The 20,855-nt window shown below is 37.8% G+C and overlaps 1 protein-coding gene across 5 annotated transcripts in view; it reads right to left on the bottom strand.

Annotated features, from left to right (window-relative positions):
* Positions 1-19,751, bottom strand: part of Pcmtd1 (protein-L-isoaspartate (D-aspartate) O-methyltransferase domain containing 1) — a 76,390-nt gene extending 56,639 nt beyond the window's left edge. For 2 of the 5 annotated variants that reach the window (XM_026394394.2, XM_077800494.1), the window contains exon 1: positions 19,514-19,601. The gene's annotated coding sequence lies outside the window, so the exon portion shown is untranslated. Of the gene's footprint in view, positions 1-5,788; positions 5,862-19,513 lie in introns of those variants that run through there. The other 3 variants (XM_077800497.1, XM_077800495.1, XM_077800493.1) reach the window with 3 other exon arrangements.
* Between the last annotated feature and the right edge of the window lie 1,104 nt (positions 19,752-20,855).

Raw genomic sequence — 20,855 nt, 5'->3', positions numbered from 1 at the left:
AGAGTAACAATCTAAGAGTATGTATACTAATATTTTCTAAATCATTCCCTTGACCTATAAAACCTGGCTAGCATAAGGTTACGTGAGCTTTTTTTGGCCTCTGAATTCTTGGTTGTTACATTACATTACAGCAACAAAATGAGAGCTAGGCACACTAGGGGCTGGAGTGGTGGCTCAGTGGCAGAGTACTTTCCTAGCATGTGTGAGGCACTGGGTTCAATTCTCAGCGCCACATATAAATTAATAAAGGTCCATTGACAACTAAAAAAAAAATTTTTTAAAGTCACACTATATTAACAACATTTGAAACCCCATTATACATTTTTTTTTTGAGAGAGAGAGAATTTTAATATTTATTTTTTAGTTTTCGGCAGACACAACATCTTTGTTTGTATGTGGTGCTGAGGATCAAATCCAGGCCGCAGGCATGCCAGGTGAGCGTGCTACTGCCTGAGCCACATCCCCAGCCCAAATATTTTATTAGTTGTTGATGGACCTTTATTTATTTTTGTGGTGCTGAGAATCAAACCCAGTACCTCACACATGCTAGGCAAGTGCTTTACCACTGAGCCACAACCCCAGCCCCAGAGAGAATTTTTTAATATTTATTTTTTAGTTTTCAGCGGACACACCTTTGTTTGTATGTGGTGCTGAGGATCGAACCCGGCCGCGAGAATGCCAGGCGAGTGCGCTACCGCTTGAGCCACATCCCCAGCCCCACCCATTATAAAATTTTAAAAGCATCTGCACCCATAATTTCCCTGTGAATATAAACCCAAACAAAAATTTAATATTTGTGCAAAGCAGGTCAAGAAAAATAATTAGAAAGAAGAAAATCCTAAAATTACCTAGTTTACACTTTCATTGGACAAAACTACTCACTGAAAGCCATAGTGACAGAATTCATGGCTGTAGGTAGTATCTTGGCTAATTGTCAACACTTCATAAAATAAAAGCTATGAAAAGTGACTGCTTTCTTTTTGTCTGCTATTTATAAAACAAGAACAAAAACCCTATGTTAAAATAAGCCAAAGAAACTATGTAATACTCTTAAAGCTATAAAAAAGAGCCATTAATCTTATCACTATAGTTAAAGGGGAAAAAATATCCCAAAATTTGGTCCAGGACCATGACTCCTTTTTAGATTTAAAAATGTGAGAGGATGCAGGAAGCAGGAAAATGACTACCATCAGCTAAATGAGAACAACAAAGGCAGGAACTGGCCTCTAAAACAAAAGGAATCTACCAACACTTTACTTCCAAGAAAAACTTTCTGAATGGCAAGGGTATAAAATCTATGAACATACGCTTCTTCAAGAAAAGCCCAGAACAGCAGTTTGTTGTCCAAATTCTTAAAAAAAAAAAAAAAAAAAAATTATTTTTTTTCCAAAGAAAAATTGCTCTATTTTCTGTGTCAACTTCAACTAATGGGTAATGCTTAGCAGATGGCACCAGAGAGACACTGCAGGAGAGAAGAGTTTTACTTCCTGGTCTAGGCACTGCTTGGCAGGTTTCTCCAGCACCAGGTTCCTGTGCTGCACCACAGCCCACAGCTTCCTCTCACCCTACAAGGCTACAAGTAGCAATACCCACTAAAAACATATTTTCCTGGTACCAGAGAGAGTGAGTTTCTATCAAATTCCATCAACAACTTCTCTGCTGTCCAATGAGTCATAGACAAACCCTCTCTGACAAGGCCTGTATCTCAAAACCTGGGCTAGCTGCTTGCTTGGTTACTCAATCACAGCACTAACAGGTACAGGGTGCTTGTACATCAATTACTATCATTTTTTTTTACAGCTCTCTTTACTTCTTACTAGCTAACAGCCTGTGACAGTAATTCTTTACATTAAACATTCTCTGTTCTCATTACTGTGTGATTTCCCTTTCCTCACTGGACCCAGAGCAAGAATCCTGAACACCAACAGGAAAAACAACAATTAGGCCACTGGACATAAAGACAGTGGTTGGGCAATAAAATGAATTGAAAATACAATATGATCTTTGCTAAGCCAAAGCATCCACGATCCCCTCGATTTGACTTTAATTACTACATTACACAAATACTCCCTTCCTTTTGGGGGGTAAAAGGGAGTTTATCTTAGCTTCTTGGAAAATTTTTAAAAACTTGTCAACAGATTTTCTGTGTTAAAAAAGTTATCCATGGGCTGGGAATGTGGCTCAGGCGGTAGCGCGCTCCTCTGGCATGCGTGCGGCCCGGGTTCGATCCTCAGCACCGCATACCAACAAAGATGTTGTGTCTGCCGAGAACTAAAAAATAAAATATTAAAAATTCTCTCTCTCCTCTCTCACTCTCTCTTTAAAAAAAAAAAAAAAAAAAAAAAAGTTATCCATTCTAAAAGAAGTCAGATGCCAACAGTGAGGGCAGCAGCTACCAAAACTGCCATCTTTAAGTTCTTGCCCTGGAAATTCACCCTACAGTCAAACTTAGAAAGGAGGATGCCTCAGGGATTTCATCTACTGCAAGTGAGCTTGAATAGTTTCTTAACTGAAGCACATGATCTTTTTCGTGTCCCTGTTTCTCCCCTATAGACCTCTTTAATTATTAACACACATGGAAAAGAATAAAATAAATCCATTGACAAACTCCTTAAATTTCATCATATAGGCATGATAGTCAGGCTAAAAACAGAAATCCAAAGAAGCAGAGAAATGGTAACCCAAATTCCTAAAGCAATGCACGGGTTAACAATAGTAAAGGCTACTTTTTGTTTCTTGTCAGTAACATTTCAAGTTGAAGGAAAAAATTAAAAAAAAAAAAATAATAATGGGGGGAAAAAAAGCACACCCAGGGTTGTAGGAGTACAGAATGAAAACAAAATATATAAGCAGGCATTAAAGGATTCAATAAATTTGTTAGACGACTTATTTAGCAGAAAAACAATTTTGGAATAAAGCAACAGTAAATGTCACTAAATAAACCACACACTTTGTTACTGTGATAAAATATAATGAGCACCATGAAAGAGAGGTAACTGTCAGAAAGATAGCCTTATGTCACACAAGACAATGTGTTTTATTGTGGTATGTGTTAAGCAGTAAGATAATGTTTTAGAGGAACAAAAACTACTTTTAAAGATAGCAAATTTTTGTAATTTGTGCTGCCCAATGACATTACTGTCATGGAGAGACACCTGAGCCTAGAATGGAAATGTGTTCTTATATTTAGAATGAACTCAGACACAGTCCTACTGAGAACAATAAATACAACTTCTTCAAGTATTAGGCTCTTTCTCAACCACACTGGAAAAAAATTTATAAGAACCCCTGTTTTGGTTTGCCACAAAAGCTATTTACATGGCTATTAACTTTGTCCTTTCTTCCCTCAATATACTACCTCTGAGATTTTAAGGCTTTACTGATTTGAAACATCACCCTCTTGAGTACAAATTTCTCTGTGCATTCAATTAAGTTTTAATAAGTTTATAAATTAACTTCATAGGGAAGGAGATTCCCACCATCATTTCAAATTTTGAGTATCTGAAGCTGGGCTTTGTAATGCATGTCTGTTATCCCAGCAACTTAAGCTCAGGCAGGAGGATCACAGTTTAAGGCCAGCCTGGGCAACTTAGCTAGACCCCCTGTCTTAAAATAAAAAATAAAAATGGCTGGGGATGTAGTTCAGTGGTAGAGCTCCCCTAGATTCAATCCCCAATAAAAAAACAAGCAGTATATCTGAAACCAATACCTTCAACATGGCCTCCCTCAACTTTCAAACCACCTTTTGTTACTTCCACTGGCCTTAGTGAAAATCCCTTTCTGACATTATTCTTTCTTAACATTTTTTCCTAGATTACTGTGATGAACTTCAAAATGATCCCACTTTTCCCAACTTAATACTGGATACCATTCATTTCCCTAAATAACCAAATGGTCACAATATACTTACTCATATTCCTTTTATCTCAGCCTTAACAAATTAAATTACCCCAAGTGTATTTCTTACAGTTCTGAAGGTCAGATGTCTGATATAGGTCTTTCTGGGCTAAGATTAAGGATGTCAGTAGGACTGTTCTTTTCTGGAGGCTCTCGGGAAGAATCTGTTCCCTTGCACTGCAGTGTCTGGCTCTGCTTTCTCTGGCTCCTAGCCTTTTCCTCCATCTCCAAATACAGAGCCGTAAAAATAGGTCCTTCTTGGGGCTGGAGTTGTGGCTCAGTGGTAGAGTGTTTGCCTGGCATGTGTGAGGCCCTGGGTTCAATCCTCGGCACCACATATGAATAAATAAAATAAAAAGATCCATTGACGACTAAAAAATATTTAAAAAAAAATAGGTCCTTCTCACTCTGCTCTCTCTTTGGTTCTGTCAACTCTGCTTCCCCCTTCTACTTTTAAGGACCCTTGTGATTACACTGGGCTCATCAGGATAATCCACAATAATCTTCCTACCTTAAAGTAAGCTGATTAGCAACCATATTTCATCTGTAACCTTAATTCCTCTTTGCCATGAGGTCACATATTCAGTTCCTGGTGATTAAAATATAGACCTCTTGGCATAAGGAGAGGGCATTATTTACCTACCATACTACCCAAATTGTATTTGCCCTCTACTCTTGAGTGGAAGGAATACTGCTCTACATAGGGAAGCAAACACAATTCAACTTAAATAAGTATGCTAGCTGACTAAATTCATCTTTACATCTCCATTTCTCATTTAGGACACAGGTGAAGAACTAAAGATACTACAAAGATAGGTAGCAAGAAAGATGCTCTTATTATTGCTTGATGAAATTTGGAATTCATCTTCACTATACATAATGCATGGCTATATTCTTAAAATGGCCTAAAGTCCTCTAACTGAAATAAATACTATACTAGAGATACATTGTACAAGAACATTATGAAAGTCCTAAAACTCAATTTTAAACTTAAGCACCAACCTGAAACAACAAATAAACCATCAACCTTTTGATATAATAATTACCAAGCCATGCAATCATATTTTCCTCATTTAAAAGAAAAAACTCTACATTTCTAATACCTTACACCATTGGGAGAAATTGTACTTACACATAAACTTCAAGCTTGAAATTGCTTTTGGCTCATTCTAATTAGTAAACTTACTTTTAGGATAGAGGAAAGCTACCCTACGGATTTATTTAGCATTTACAAAAATTCAGTTCAGCTTGAGTAATATCCTGTATAAGACAGTCCAATCCACCCTTTTCTTAGCTGTAGGCATCCACTAGGACATATATAGCAGATTCAAAATTCTCAAAATGTTAATGTATTGGGGCTGAGGATGTGGCTCAAGCGGTAGCGCACTCGCCTGGCATGCGTGCGGTCCGGGTTCGATCCTCAGCACCACATACAAAGATGTTGTGTCGGCCAAAAACTAAAAAATAAATATTAAAATTCTCTCTCTCTCTCTCTCTCTCTCTCTCTCTCTCTCTCTCTCTCTCTCTCTCTTTAAAAAAAAATGTTAATGTATTAAAATCTTAATGGCCTCAAAAGGAAACATCCTTCTAAAATACATCTCTCCTTGCAGGTAAATGCTTTTTTTTTTTTTTTTGTATCACTTAAAATAAATGAGGAGATACAGTAGCCCAAACACACACACACAAACAAATATTTGGGAGCAGGACTGATTTTAGTAATGTTCCCTATTAACAGAAAGCACCAAAGGGTTTGAAAGGAAACAGACACTGACCTTTACAAATAAACTTTAGAATAACAATGAGAAAAAGGCCCAGAATCAAACATATTTATTAAGATCTGAATTCACAGCATTTGTCTCACCACTGGCCAATAACCTTACTATCAACTTACCTCAATTTTATGAATCAAATGAAATAATAAACATATTCAAATTTAAGGTATTTTTTTTTTACTTCAATCAAGCACCATTAAGAGTAAAAGGAGGGCTGGGGATGTGGCTCAAGCGGTAGCGCGCTCGCCTGGCATGCGTGCGGCCCAGGTTCTATCCTCCGGCACCACATACAAACAAAGATGTTGTGTCCGCCAATAACTAATAAATAAATAAACAAAAAAAAAAAAAAAGAGTAAAAGGAATTAATGGACAGGTAACTAACTCTAGATTCGAAAGATTAAAAAACAACTTATCAAAGTCTTTCCGTAGTATGTTGGTTCTAATTCAACCATTTCTTTTTTAATTAATTTTTTAAAATTTATATGACAGAAGAATGAATTACAATTCTTATTACACATATAGAGCACAATTTTTCATATCTCTGGTTGTATACAAAGTATATTCACACCAATTCGTGTCTTCATACATGTATTTTGGATAACAATGTCCATCACATTCCACCATCATTTCTAACCCCATGCCCCCTCCCTTCCCCCCCCCCACTCAACCATTTCTTGATGGTTCAAAGTTATTATGAGGAACATTAGTGATAATGCTATGTCAGGGGGCTGGGGATATGGCTCAAGCGGTAGCGCGCTCGCCTGGCATGCGTGCAGCCCGGGTTCGATCCTCAGCACCACATACAAACAAAGATGTTGTGTCTGCCGAAAAGTAAAAAATAAATATTAAAAATTCTCTCTCTCTACCGCTCTATCTCTCGCTCTCTCTTTAAAAAAAAAAAAAAAAATGCTACGTCAGGAACACCTCATGGGCTAGGGCTGTGGCTGACCAGAACACTTGCCTGGCATGAGTGACACCCTAGGTTCAATCACCAGCATCACCCAAAAAGAAATACCTAATGGATCACAGACACAGTATAAATACTCCAAAGTTTAGAACTCTAAAGTTTAGTAATTTCTCATTTCTTTTTTTGTGTAACCAGATGAATAAAATCTCCTCCTTTATTTTACACACATTGTAGGAAGCCTAATCTGGCTCAGCCTGTTCCTGACAATGTAACAATTCCTTTCCTTGTTATTCTAGGTTCTTCAGCTCACTGTTTACAATATTGATAAATGAGTACCAGTTGATCCACATTTGGCCTTTGCTTAAATGTATATGGCTGATGTATTACATCCCTCACTTTCTGCTGCCAAGTAAGTGATCTCATAATCTCTGAAAAAAAATAGATAACTCACAAAGAACATTGCCTTTTTTACTGATTATTAATGCAACTACCATTAACTGTGTATTTATTGCACATAAAGCTTTGGAGTGTTTTCAGTACACTAATGCATTTAAATCTTCAAAAAATTTCATGTACACAGCATTATTTTCAAGGGTGGAAATTTAAGAAAAGGAATAAATAACTTTACCAAGCCTTTATAACTACAAGGAACCAAAACAGGTTGAGGATTCAGTATATCTCATAGCAAACTGTCCTTAAACACTAGATAGATCACTTAGTCCAATATCACCAATATTTTACAGAAAACAAAATGGATTCAGAAAAATGATGTCATTTTGAGACTTAGATCATGTATCTATAAAACGGGAATAATACTCGCTTGCCTCTTTAACAACATGAAGATATTAACATCAAAGATATCAGGGTCTCAAAATACTGCCTGAAAAACCCAGGAAGCATCAGGGTCTCAATATACTGCCTGAAAAACCCAGGAAACATCATTGTATGGTTTAGATATTAGGTGTCCCCCAAAAGTAAATGTATGAAACAATGCAAGGAAATTTAGAGGTGAAACGATCAGTTTATGAGAGTATTAACTTAATCAATCAGTGTGTTAATCCCCTGACAGGAATTAACTGGGTAGTAAATGTAGGAAGGTAGGATATGTATGGCTAGAAGTGGGTCCCAGGGTGTGCCTTTGGGGTATATATCTTATCTGGTATATATGTGCCTTTGGGGTATATATCTTATCTCTCTCTCTCTCTCTCTCTCTCTCTCTGTCTCTCTCTGTCTCTCTCATTCCTGGTACAGTGTCCTGGCTGCCTTCCTTCTCCATGTCCTTCTGCCATGATGTCCTGCCTCACTTTGGGCCCAGAACAATGAAGTCAGCCACAGAGGGACTGAGAACTCTGGAATTGTGAGCCCCAAATAAAACTTTTTCTCCTCTAAAATTGTTCTTGTCCCATGTTTTGGTCAGAGTAGCAGAAAAAAAAAACCACCACTTGGGGCTGGGGATGTGGCTCAAGCGGTAGCGCAGTCGCCTGGCATGCGTGCGGCCCAGGTTCGATCCTCAGCACCACATACAAACAAAGATGTTGTGTCCGCCGAGAACTAAAAAAAATAAATAAATATTAAAATTCTCTCTTTAAAAAATAAAAAAAATAAAACCACTACTTAATAAAAAATAATCAGAGTTCTCCTGAAGCAATAGAGGGAATGCCATTTACATTGTACTCTATCTATATAAATGGTGCCTTCTAAGTTGTGCATCAGATGTTCAAATGTATGTGTATAAATATAAGACTTATGATTTCAGTATGGCCTTCACTCATTTTATTAAGTGCTAGATACAATAAAATCAGTGATTACTAAATAGTGATAAAAGAAGTCATTATCAAGAAAAAGCAAGCTGGGCTGAGGTTGTAGCTCAGTGGTGGAGCACTTTACCAGCATGTGTGAAGCACTGGGTTCGATCCTGAGCACCACATAAAATAAATAAAGGCATTGCGTCCATCTACAACTAAAAAAAAAATTTTTTTTTGAAAGAAAAAGCAAGCTTACTATTCATCATAAAAAATGAGGTTGTTCGACTACCATTAATGCCTGGTGACTTCTTCCCTTCTTTTCCTTGAAAGTCAATCAGTTTCATGAAAAGTATAATACAGAAATAGACAATAGTATAGAACAATATAGTACAATACAGATATAAATTACTGTATAATTGCCAATATCCATTTCTAGTTATCTTTGGTTCATGAAAGAAGAAACAGTTCAAATAACTCTATTTGAAGGGAAAAGTCAATCCCATTAAATGTTTTAGAAGTATTTAAAGAAACTTTTCAGGATGGATTTATAATGTATGTTAAGTCACTATAGACCACTGCAGTCTTTTTCTTAAAACTAAAATTGCAGTGACTTCCTTTATGTGTTCCAAAATCCACTCTTATATTTGAGTCTGAATATGAGCCAGGATTTTAGAAATCTACTCTAGTTATCAAAAGATAAAGAATGAGAGTGTATGAGATGTCTTCAGAGACTCATCTAACTCTTTATAAAGTCATCATGCATATGAAAATGACCCTTAAAAAACATGTATGATCTGAATAAAATGTAAAAAAAAAAAAAAAGACAAAGAATGAAAATTTAGAGTAAAAACACTTACAGGTGTCACAGGAATAAAACAAGCAATTGTTCTAATTGTTTATTGTAAACCAAAGACTGTTTGCATTTGTCCTTTGAGCTGTGGCATTTCTAAATATTTCATTCTACTAAACTTAAGGCCCTGCTTTTGTTTTTTTCCAGTATTGGGGATTGAACCTAGGGCCCTGAGCATACTAAGCAAGACTACCACAGTTATACCCCCAATGCTCAGTATTTTAAAGATGGACTACAAAGATACAATGATACTTATCACAACAAAAGTTCTACACTATTTATCCACTGGCAGTGACAGAGGTACATTGATTGATCCACCGGTGGGTTCCATAACCAACAATTAAACCACCATTTCTGTTTATGTGCAGAAATTCCCTGATATGTTAAGGCTTTATCACAACCTAGGTTACTAAAGCACAAACTTCCTAGCCTACAACATTCCAGACACTCACATTTTCCATAATTTTTTTCTTAATATTTTTTTAAGTTGTAGACAGACAAAATATCTTTATTTTTATTTATTTATTTTTTTTATATTTATTTTTTAGTTCTCGGCGGACACAACATCTTTGTTGGTATGTGGTGCTGAGGATCGAACCCGGGCCGCATGCATGCCAGGCAAGCGCGCTAACGCTTGAGCCACATCCCCAGCCCCCATGTATTTTTTTAAGTCACCAAGTTTGTGAGAATATTTTACATAGCAATAGAGAATGAATATGTTATACTAACAAACTTAGAGAATTTCTAGGAAGCCCAAGCCTGAAAGTCATGAAGCCAGAGTGATACAACTGGAGCTATGTCCAATGTACAATGAGACATAGCTAAAATCCTTTATTTATTTTTAAGTGATGCTGAGGATCAGGGCCTCACACGCCCAACCAAGTGCTCTACCATTGAGCTATAACCGCAGCCCCATATTTTCCATATTTCTATCATCAAATCTATTTCTTATATGGCAGCAGACATTAACGGCAGGTTTTTCAAAGTTGGTGACTTCATTAACACAATTAAATTAAAGGATATACCACCACTGGGTGGTAACACTGCTGATAATCTGACTCTTCTTCATACTTTAAGGTCTTTTATATAGTGAATTCCTACCACTATTATAGGGGGGAAAATCAAAATCAAATGATACTATATTTACATTGTCTAGGTTTACATTGTCTAGTACAATATAAGGGATCAAAAGAGAATCATAGTGGTTCATAAATGGGTAATTACAAGAACCACTTAAAAAAAAAAAAAAAACTAAGTCACACTGGACCAAATCAATAGCACATACATACCACTTTCAAAAGAAGTAGCATAATATCTAAACACCTAAAATCTAATTTTTTGAGACCTATCAGAAAATACTGAAATTCCCTATTACAAGTTTTAAAAATACACAGCTTAGGAAACCTTAAGTGACACACATAACCTAATCAACCATCTAAAATGAGCTAAGTAGCTATTACAGTTGACACAATAATACTCTGTATTTATAGCATCTCTGGTCTGAAGGAATCAAAGAACATTCACTGTTAATTTAACTTTTATCCCATCATCATTTTATTCACTTCTTTATTTAATAAGATTCTGACTTTCATCATTCCTACCAGTTGTTTTCAAGAGAATTCTGATGCTCTTAAGACAGCACAAATATATGGTTTTTGTTTATACATAAAAGTCTGAAAGGAGTCACACCAAACTCCGAAAAACCATTACTCTGGCAATTCATAAAGACATAGATGGAAAGCCCTATAGGAGGAGTTTGTTTAATTATTTCAGTAGTTTAAATCTCATTTTTGAACATATAATTTTAAAGTTTAAAAAAAAAGGTAATGACCATATAAAATAAAACATTTTATTGGAGGCTATGACATTTTCTTCTACATTACACTCGGGCATTTTAGCTCATCCCCAAACACGTTTCCCATGTTAAATATACAATATTACAAGCTGAATTAGATTTTCATTACTATAACAAAATACCTTAGACTGGCTAACTTTTTTAAAAAAAAAAAGGTTTATTTAGCCCACAGTTTTGGACATTCAACTGTACAGTGCTGGCATCAGTTCACTTACAGTGAAGGCTGTCTTGGCTTCATGACATCATGGCAGATGGCAATGATGGTATCCCATGTAGGAAAAGAAATTACATCACAAGCAGGAAGTCAAAAAGGGTGGGGGCAGGTTCAGCTTTTTTATAATCACTCCTTCACAATAATAAACATTTTTTAAGAATTACCTCTTTTCAGATCTTTCCAAGGGGTCACATGAAAACTTAGTGCCTTTCTAGGGCAAGTCGCTCTATGATCTAAGAACCTCCCATATTTCCACAAAGAGACCAACCTTCCAACACATGGACAGGAAAAGCAGATCCAAAACATCACATAGGCCATAGTCCCAAACACTACCTTCCAGGTCAGTATCATTTCTAAGCACTGAATTGCTAAATACATAGAGGTCTGAATCTTGTGGAATGGACAATTGATCATGGAAGCTACTACCCATCATTACTGTCACTTAGAATCAACAGATTCTAACACGTGTCTTCACATGATCCCAGATTTCTCTCCATCCAGGTCACTAATCAGGTCAAAAAAGAAACCAAAAGCCAGGTGAGGAACACATGCTTATAATCCCAGTTACTCAAAGGTTGAAGCAAAGAATGACAAGTTAAGGGCCACCTTGAACAACTTAACATGACCCTGTCTCCAAAAAAAAAAAAAAAAAAAAAATTTTTTTTTTTTAATTTAAAAGCAGAGGGCTCAGGATGTAGCTAGCTCAATAGCAGAACATCAATCATTTCAACCCTCCCCCTCCCTCACACACACACACACACAAAAAAAAAAGGGGGGGGTAACCAAGAAACATCGGTTGGAGCTCAGAAAAACATAAAGCAAAGAATGATGCTTCCGTAAGACAAGCACTTTGAACTGGAGTAAACCACACAGCCTCAAGAGCAAATTATCTTCTAACTTCTCTGGTCCTTTCTCCTATTCCTTTTATTCCCCAGGTAGACCACAGAAACTAGAATTCCTCTTCCTTAAGGTGGATTATAGGAACTAAAGCTCCTCTCCCCAGGTCAACCGCAAAAACCTAGATATTTTACTTTGACCTTCCCCTGCCACTCTGTGTTAAAGCTGGTCATAAGGAAATTCTCTGTCCTACCTTGTCTGACAGATCATAAAACCCTCATTCCAGAAGGGTCTTACCCCATACTGAGGAAGGACTTAAACAGAGACACAAAGACAAACCTGAACAACTAGTTTTTGCTACATTTCCCCCTTCCATTTAATGTATTACATCAGAACTTTTTGTGTAGTCACACTTCTACACAGCCATACTTTTAACTATTAAAGATCATACTGTAAAATCTATTTAAACAAATTTAAAATATTCAGGATAGCTATATATTCTTAAGGTCTTGATTCTTACAATGAAAAAAATATACATTTTTCACCCCTACACAATAATTTCAACTTTCAAACTTTATTCCCCCTACAGAGAAAGATCACCTACTTTTTTTTTCTTCTTTTTCTTCAATGTGTTGCCTCAATAGTTTATAATAGTAAAATCGGGAACCAATCTAAATGCTCATCAGTAGAAAATATTGTTAAATAAAATATACAATCTAAAATGTGTACTTATATATAAAACCATACTTTGAGGCAGCCAGTATTTTTAAAAGAATGGAGTAGTTATTTATCTATTGACATGGAATTTAAGAGATATACTTTCAGGTAAAAAATGCAAATGAAAATCTGCAGTGTGCCTCATCTCTACCTATATGAAAAGAAAAAGAAATTTATTCACATTTACTTGTGTGTGTGTGTGTGTGTGTGTGTATATATATATATATATATATATATATTAATAGTTTCTATCATTTCAGAGATGTGTGGCTGCCTCCAAGTAGAAAAATTAGGAGTCCAAGAAAGAGACATTTTCAAACTATATATTTCTGTACCACTTAAAATTTGAACCATGCAACTATTTTGTCTATTTTTTAAAATCAATGAATAGTTTAAACTTGCTTAAAACCTAAAAGTAGTGTTTGGTGATTACCGTGATTAAGTTGAGGGCAGACAGTGACCAACTGATTAGCTTGACAACCAATCTCACTTTAGGTTCATGCATTTTAGCATTCCAAAAAGCAAACATCACTATCACCAACCTATCTTAGGTTGATGATTCTTACCAGCACTATATTTTTAATTAGCAAAGCAAGAATTAAGTATCTAAACTAACACAATGTATTGCAAAGGCAAATAAGAGAAAAAACTAACTTCTGCATAATAACCATTAACAATTATAGGTAATCTAAATAAATCTAAAATTGTGTGAGTTCTTCAGGAATCTAAAAGTGATGTGCCATCTATGTCGGATCGTCCTGATATCACCAAAAGGAATAAAACAACATAGTAAAACATAGTTTTATTCCATATTTCATCTCTATAAACACAAAAGAAGCTGTGAAGTCAATTTATGAGAATATTGCAGTTCATTAGGAAGCTTGCCCAATTCAAGAACATAAAAAAGAAATCAAACACAAAATGTTAATTTAACACATTTTTATATTCAACACCAAGAAATCACATGCATAAACTGTTTTGGGTTTTGTTTAGTTTAGTTTTGTTTTGAGGGGGGGTGGTTAACTAGGGATTGAACTCGGGCAATCGACCACTGAGCCACATCCCCAGCCCTATTTTGTATTTTATTTAGAGACAGGGTCTCACTGAGTTGCTTAGCACCTCACTATTGCTGAGGCTGGCTTTGAACTCATGATTCTCCTGTCTCAGCCTCCAGAGCCGCTTTTGATTACAGCTATGTGCCACCGAGCCCCACCATAAACTGATTTTTTTTTAAGAAGGGGGGTGGAATTTTTTAATATTTATTATTATTATTTTTTTTTTTTTTAGTTTTTTTTGGCGGACACAACATCTTTGTTTGTATGTGGTACTGAGGATCAAACCCGGGCCGCACCCATGCCAGGCGAGCGTGCTACCGCTTGAGCCACATGCCCAGCCCCTAAACTGATATTTTTAATAAATGATTGATAATAATTACCTAACAATGTGAAAAATAAAGAATTCATATAGCAGCCCACAAAAAGAAAACCTGGTTACTATACACACAAAACTCCAATAAGCTTGTGGTGGGGGATGAGTGAGAGGAGGACACATTCAGCACTAAAACCAAACACTACTTAAATGCCAAAGAAAGGGGCAGTTTACAGTGATCATTTCCATACTCATTTACCCATATTTTCTGAGCAGCTACTGAGAGATGCTCAGACTACTGACAGATACAGAAACAATAAAACATTGTTTCTGCTTTCCAGAAACTTATACTCCAATTATAACTGCTAGTATACTCAAAAACAAATTAAGAATAGAAAGTATCAAAGATTAAAGGGCTACAAGAACAAAGACAGACTTTACTACTATACAAACAGGAAAGGCAGGAGTGGAGAATAACCATGTATGAGCTAACCTTTTACACTAAGGAGATAAGAAAAAATTCCAAGAAATAAAAATGCATAAATAACCAAAAAAGTTAAGTAAAACTTAAAGTTTACATTCTTCAGAGAACATATGTTAAAAAATAAGTTTGATCACAAGAACAACTAAGTTTCAAAATGGACTAGGGCCAATTAATGCAGAAAAACAATGCTGAGTAACTGGAACTTTATTACAGCGTTAATGAAAATAGCCTTTTGGGCAGAGGCACAGTGGTCAAGAACACAAACCTTTCAAGAAAAGACATGCTTAAAATTAAAATCTGAGCTCTTCTACCCATTAGCAATTCCTTTGAGCTGGTGAAGTCTCCACCTCTTCACCTGTGAAGTAGGGATCATAAAAACTACCAACATAAATTAGTAAATTAGACCAAAAGAGAACAAAGCACCCAGATGAAGACTGACATAAGACACAGCCAATAACTGTTTCAGGATTTTTGTTTTGTCATCAAGCAGAGACTATAATGTTCAAGGATGCAGGTAGGACAATTTAATAGCAATATGCATGATGAATGGTATGGCAAAACCCCCTAGAGATTAGGAATGTCTCATTTGCACGATTGCTCAAAAAATGGAAGGGAGGCAGAAGAATCAGGAAGCACAATAAAATGACAAAAAAGCAACATCCAAGGAGAGTGAAAAATCAAAGATGACCTTTTGAGTAGCAATAAATCCCACCATCATATACAACAATAATGTACCAATAAAAAAATGTGGAATAAAAAAATGGTCTTTTGATTTTAAGCCTGGATGACTAAGAAAATGTTAAATTCATTAATATAATTGAGGAAATTAGAGGAAAAGATGATTCAAAAAAAATGACAGCCAGCAAGAGTTTATCAAGGAGAAGGGCTGGGGATGTGGCTCGTGTGGTAGCGTGCTCGCCTGGCATGCGTGCAGCCCGGGTTCGATCCTCAGCACCACATATAAATAAAGATGTTGTGTCCACCGAAAACTAAAAAATAAATATTAAAATATTCTCTCTCTCTCTCTCTCTCTCTCTCTTTAAAAAAAAAAGAGTTTATCAAGGAGAATAATAAAAAAGAAGAATCTGAAGATTAGGCAAGAAAATGAGACTGGTGGTGCAGAACAAGGAGCCTGGGCAAATGGAAAGAGAAGGGCTGTTGAAACCATAGGGTTATAGAATCACCAGAAAAGAAACTCAACTCTAAAAAGAAAGATGAGAACCACACTTAAAGTAATAGTTAAAATCATGGAAGAGAGAGAATATGAACACAGGCCCCAGAGGGACGACTTGGAGGTGCTGGCTTGAAGAAGGCATGGAGATAGGACTCTATAGACTTTACAATCTATAGCTCTGCAAATGCTCACTAGAACTCCAGATTACAAAGAACTGACTTATGATTATTATAGGGGCTTACAAGAGACTACAGATTACGGAAGTGTTACCTATTCCAACTCAATCCCTAACAGGACACAGCTAATACATGCTAATTATTATAATTAGATATTTTTTCAGCATATGGAAGCTCACAGAACTGTAACTCAAGCAAGCTTTCGTCTTCCCTGACATCCATCCATACATCTGACTCCTCTTTGTAGAAATCCCTCTCCATTATCTACTCTGACAGCCAATTCTCAGATCCTCCCCCTTCCACCACCATTTTGGTCTCTTTTTATGTTAACTAGTTTCTCACCAAAAAAAAAAAAAACAGAACTACCTTGGAGCAGAGTCTTTATGCAATTACACAATAGCTATTTTATACAAATTAGTTTTTAAATAGGAGTCTAATACTGCAGATGCCTTAGGCACTTAATAAATTTTGTGTTCATTTCCCTAACAAAGAAAAAAGCCCAGTGGGTTTTAAACTCTAGAGATCAACACTGATGCTTTTTTGGTATTATTCATAGGACCAAAAATAGATGATTTATTTCTGACTACTCATGAATATATGTCCCCAAAAGGACTTTGAGGTTAAACTGAAAAATAAACTTTCAATTTCTTTCCACCAGCAATAAGATAGCTCTTAATTTTTTAAAATACATACAAAAAGCAAGAGTTCCACAGTATAAAGAGACTTTGCTGTGGCTGAAACATTTTGGTATCACACAACTATAAAACCTAGTAACAAACCAACATCAGCTATCTAAGAGATATCAGTAGCAGATATGCCACTTAAATATGACTGTTTATCATCCTGAATATCTATGGGTTTCTTCTCAAATACTTATTACAATATATATTACGTACTTAATTATCTTCAGTATTTTCCCTACTTCTTTACACGATTGTCACATCTGCTAAAAAACTAAAATAAATTGAAATACTATGACACACATCTTATTGATGTATTTAACAGATTAAAACACCAAAAATTTAAAAAGCAGTTTCAATCTTTCTAGACTTTTTAGGGAGCTCTTTGTGTTCTTTTGAGCATATTAGCATATTATATGTTCAACTAAATCCATAAAAATAATGCTTACTGAAATGAGATTATCAAACTTTGTAAAAAAATAAACAGCTGTGAGAGCTACAATTTATGATATACAAATTTACCATGGCATAGAACAGTGACTAACACAACACAATTCCTTACCTTCTTGGTTAACAACATAAAAACAAGTTTAATATTTTAATAATACATCACCAGAAACCTCATATAAAAAAATACTGTTTTAGGGCTGGGGTTGTGGCTCCTGGGTAGAGCACTCACCTAGCACCTGTGAGGTCCTGGGTTCAATCCCCAGCACCACATAAAAACAAATAAAATAAAGGTTTAAAAAAAAAAAAATACTGTTTTAGTTTTTGGCTATGTATCCTTTAGACAATTTTCAATGTACATGATTATCTCCATCTCTATTTTGCCATTTCAAAGAAAGAAAACTAAGATGAACAGTTTTGTAAGGCAATATGCATAAATGGGAGACAAGGCAGAGCAAAAAAATCCAGGTTCTTGAATTAAGTACACCTGGGTATATGCAGACATCACTACTTAAAAAGCAATGGGTTCTTAAGAAGTTTAATCTCCCAGAGCCTGTTTACTAATCTATAGAATGGGGGAAATGCTACCTATTTTGGTATTAAGAGAAAGCTATTATTATCAGAAACAAGAACTAAAATGCCATGGATGTTTTTGATTCCTTTTAAGCACAGTTCCCCCCAAAAAATGCTATACAAGTTAGACTAAGATTTCAGACTATACATGCTTAGATGCAGACCATTGTTTATGATTTTCTCAGTTCTGTTTTCCCTGGAAACTAGCACCAAGATGAACACCACAGTGCATCTTTAAAAAATACAAGTTAGTAATTAAATCAACAATGCCTCCAGCTCTTCTGCACACAAAAATACAAAATGCACCAGGGATTTGCTTTCTGTCTTAATAATAAGCAGGTAGTACCATATTTCCACTTCCAGCTTAACTCCCTAAGGCTTACTTTTCGAAATATTTAAACCCTGGTGTTTCTCCCCAGTCACCCCCCAATACAAAGCTCTGGGCCACTGGTTTTCCACTTTACCTTTTTTTCCCACAAATCGGCTACTTTATGTTCAAGGAATTAAATGTTTTCATCTGACCATATGGTATCTAAATTTATTTGGGAAAATGTACTCGAAAAAACAAAATGTAAACTCTTCTAATAACCTGCTTTATGAAGTCATCCAGCCCCATGTAAACTTACCATTAAGCTTTCTGTAAACATATTACTCAACCTATTTCATATGAAAGTATCACATCTGGCCTTGTACATTGTTTCACCACGTTATTGTTTCAAAGCATTGGCCTTTTAAAAGTTACTGATAATTGAAAATTTGTAAGCCAAGTTCAACAATAAAGAAATAACTACAGAGTTATGCAGTTTTTAAAAAGAATGAAGCATGTTAATAAAATGGAGAGGTATTCGTAATGTTTTGTTGGTCAATAAAACAATATACTACAGATGATTCAAATTTTGTTTCTAAAGCATAACCCTCAGATGCGCGCGCGCGGGTACACACACACACGCACGCACGCACACACAAATCCTGAACGGCTACACACAGTGGAAGTCTGGTTACCCAGTAATAAAGGAAATATCAGGGATTGGGGGTCAGAGGAGAAGGTATGGGGTCTTCATTGTTGGGCAGCTTAATTTTTTTCAACAGTACTTTGTAATTTTAAAAAAAAAAAAAAACTATTCTTAAAAACCTACTCCGCCCTACCTAAATTCTTCTGATTTCTTCAAAACATTGCTATGATTGCTCGAATTTAAAAAGACGGCATACGAAAACAAAATAACAACTGAAAGGAAAATCGTGGATCTGCAAAATTACTCCCTTTAGTTCTACTCCTGAGTCTTCCCTACGCCGGTGTTTAAAAAGGTCCCAAGGAACACGGCAGGCAGGGCACTCACCACGAACAGTAGACGCTCAAACAACAACAACAACAAAAAGTCAGGAGGAAAATGCCAGCGCCCGCTCTAATCCCGCGAGTCTCTCCCCAGCCCCCAGGCATCCCCAGCCCGACGTAGGTTGGACTCTTTGGCTTCCAAACCAAAACAACAGAAAGTCACCGGGTCGGTCTGAAGAGGCCCTATAGGGCCCGCAGGGGTCTGCCAACGCCGGCTTCGGGTCTCTGCGGTCCCCAAGCCCAGGCCGGAGCCGCAGGACCGGCTCGAGGACGCGGCACCCCGGCCTTGCCCGGGTCCCCGGCCTCCCGCCCCTCCATGTCCGGGACCCCGACCTCCAGGCCCCGTCCGGCCCCCAAGCCCTCCCGGTGCTGGATCCCCGACCTTCCGGCCCAGACCCCTGGGGTCGGTCTCCCAACGCGCCCCCCGCCGACGACCCGGCACACGCCAAACCCTAAACCCCAAGCCCCCCGGCAGCGGCGTTACCTGTGGCGCGGCGGTCGGTCCGGCCGGCCACAGCGGCGCGGGAGCCAGGCACTAGGACTCAGCAAGCTCCGAGGCCGCCGGCCGCCGCCACCACCACCACCACAACAACACCGCCGCCACCGCCGCCGGGGGGAGGGGCGGGGCCCGGACCTGCGCCGGGGGCAGCCGGACTGTCCCGGCCTCCAGTACCGCCAGAGAGTTGGGCATGCGCGGAAAGCTCTAGGAGAGACTGACGCTCCGTCAGGAGGCCCAAGTCAACAAGGACTGGGGACGCCCCCAGTTGGCTCCGCCCATTTGGGGATCGCCCCGCCCCAATCCCCAAGCAACGCGAGGCCTGCTCTGGGGCCTGGAGACCACAGCGGTGGGAGGAGATCCCGCGAGAGCAAGGCCTCTGCCTCCCCGCCCTCTTTCCCACATTTGGGCGCTCCGGTGGCGGTGTGGTCGGTGTTCAGTGGCTGTGGAGGTCCTGAGGAAACAGGCATCTCGACGTCCCGGCCGCTCCCGGGGACAAGACCTCCAGGGTGTTGAAGCATTTTCAAAGGGCTTTCCTGGGTCGGGGGCGATACCCCACACGGTAACTTTTGAGCGGCTCTTTTGGAGGGTGCACACTAATTGATCCTAAGGGCTCAGGGCTTTTCTCATGATTGGGCCACTTTAGAGTGTCCACTTAGCGTCCCTAAGTCCCGCCCCACACGCCGGTCGTAAGCGCTTCCAGAGCGTGCGCGCCCTCCCCGGTTCCTGCAGGTGGACCTGCAGATTCTTGAGACCTTGGCCTGACTCCCGGAGGGAGCTATGGGCGTGGGCACTTGAACATCCCAAGTGTGCATAGCATTCAACACACTGAAGCAAGTTTCTTTTAGTGTGCTTAACCACACGTTATCTAAAGGAAAGAGGAAGGAGAGAAAGTTGAGAAGGGGATAGAGTGGCATATTGATCAAGCAAGCTAGGAAAGCACTGCCACTTATGATCCTGAACAGTAAACATGTTATTCGTGCTTTTTAAGACTAACCCTAACTCCTGGAAAGCTACATACTATACATAATGTTTTTCAATGGATTATAATACACATAAAAGGTATCATTTCTCTGCTAAATATCCAGTGTCACATTGTTCTGCTTTTCTGTTCACTAGTCTTTCTGTGTATATTCCCCTCCAACCCACTAGTCTTAGAGCACGCATTGCTTGAATTATATTGATTTTCATCTTTGTTATCAATGACTGAAGACTACCCTTATAGGGTTCTTAAGGTACATTAGAATTAGAACACCCTCAATGCCCAGGTTACTGCTTTCCATGGCAACTGATCCAACTGATCATGTACAAAGTCTTTGAAAGAACACAC

This window comes from Urocitellus parryii, chromosome 7, assembly GCF_045843805.1.
Source record: "Urocitellus parryii isolate mUroPar1 chromosome 7, mUroPar1.hap1, whole genome shotgun sequence".
Classification (NCBI taxonomy): Eukaryota; Metazoa; Chordata; class Mammalia; order Rodentia; family Sciuridae; genus Urocitellus; species Urocitellus parryii.
The sequence above is the reverse complement of the archived record's forward strand: the minus strand, read 5'-3'. Positions and strand labels throughout refer to the sequence as shown.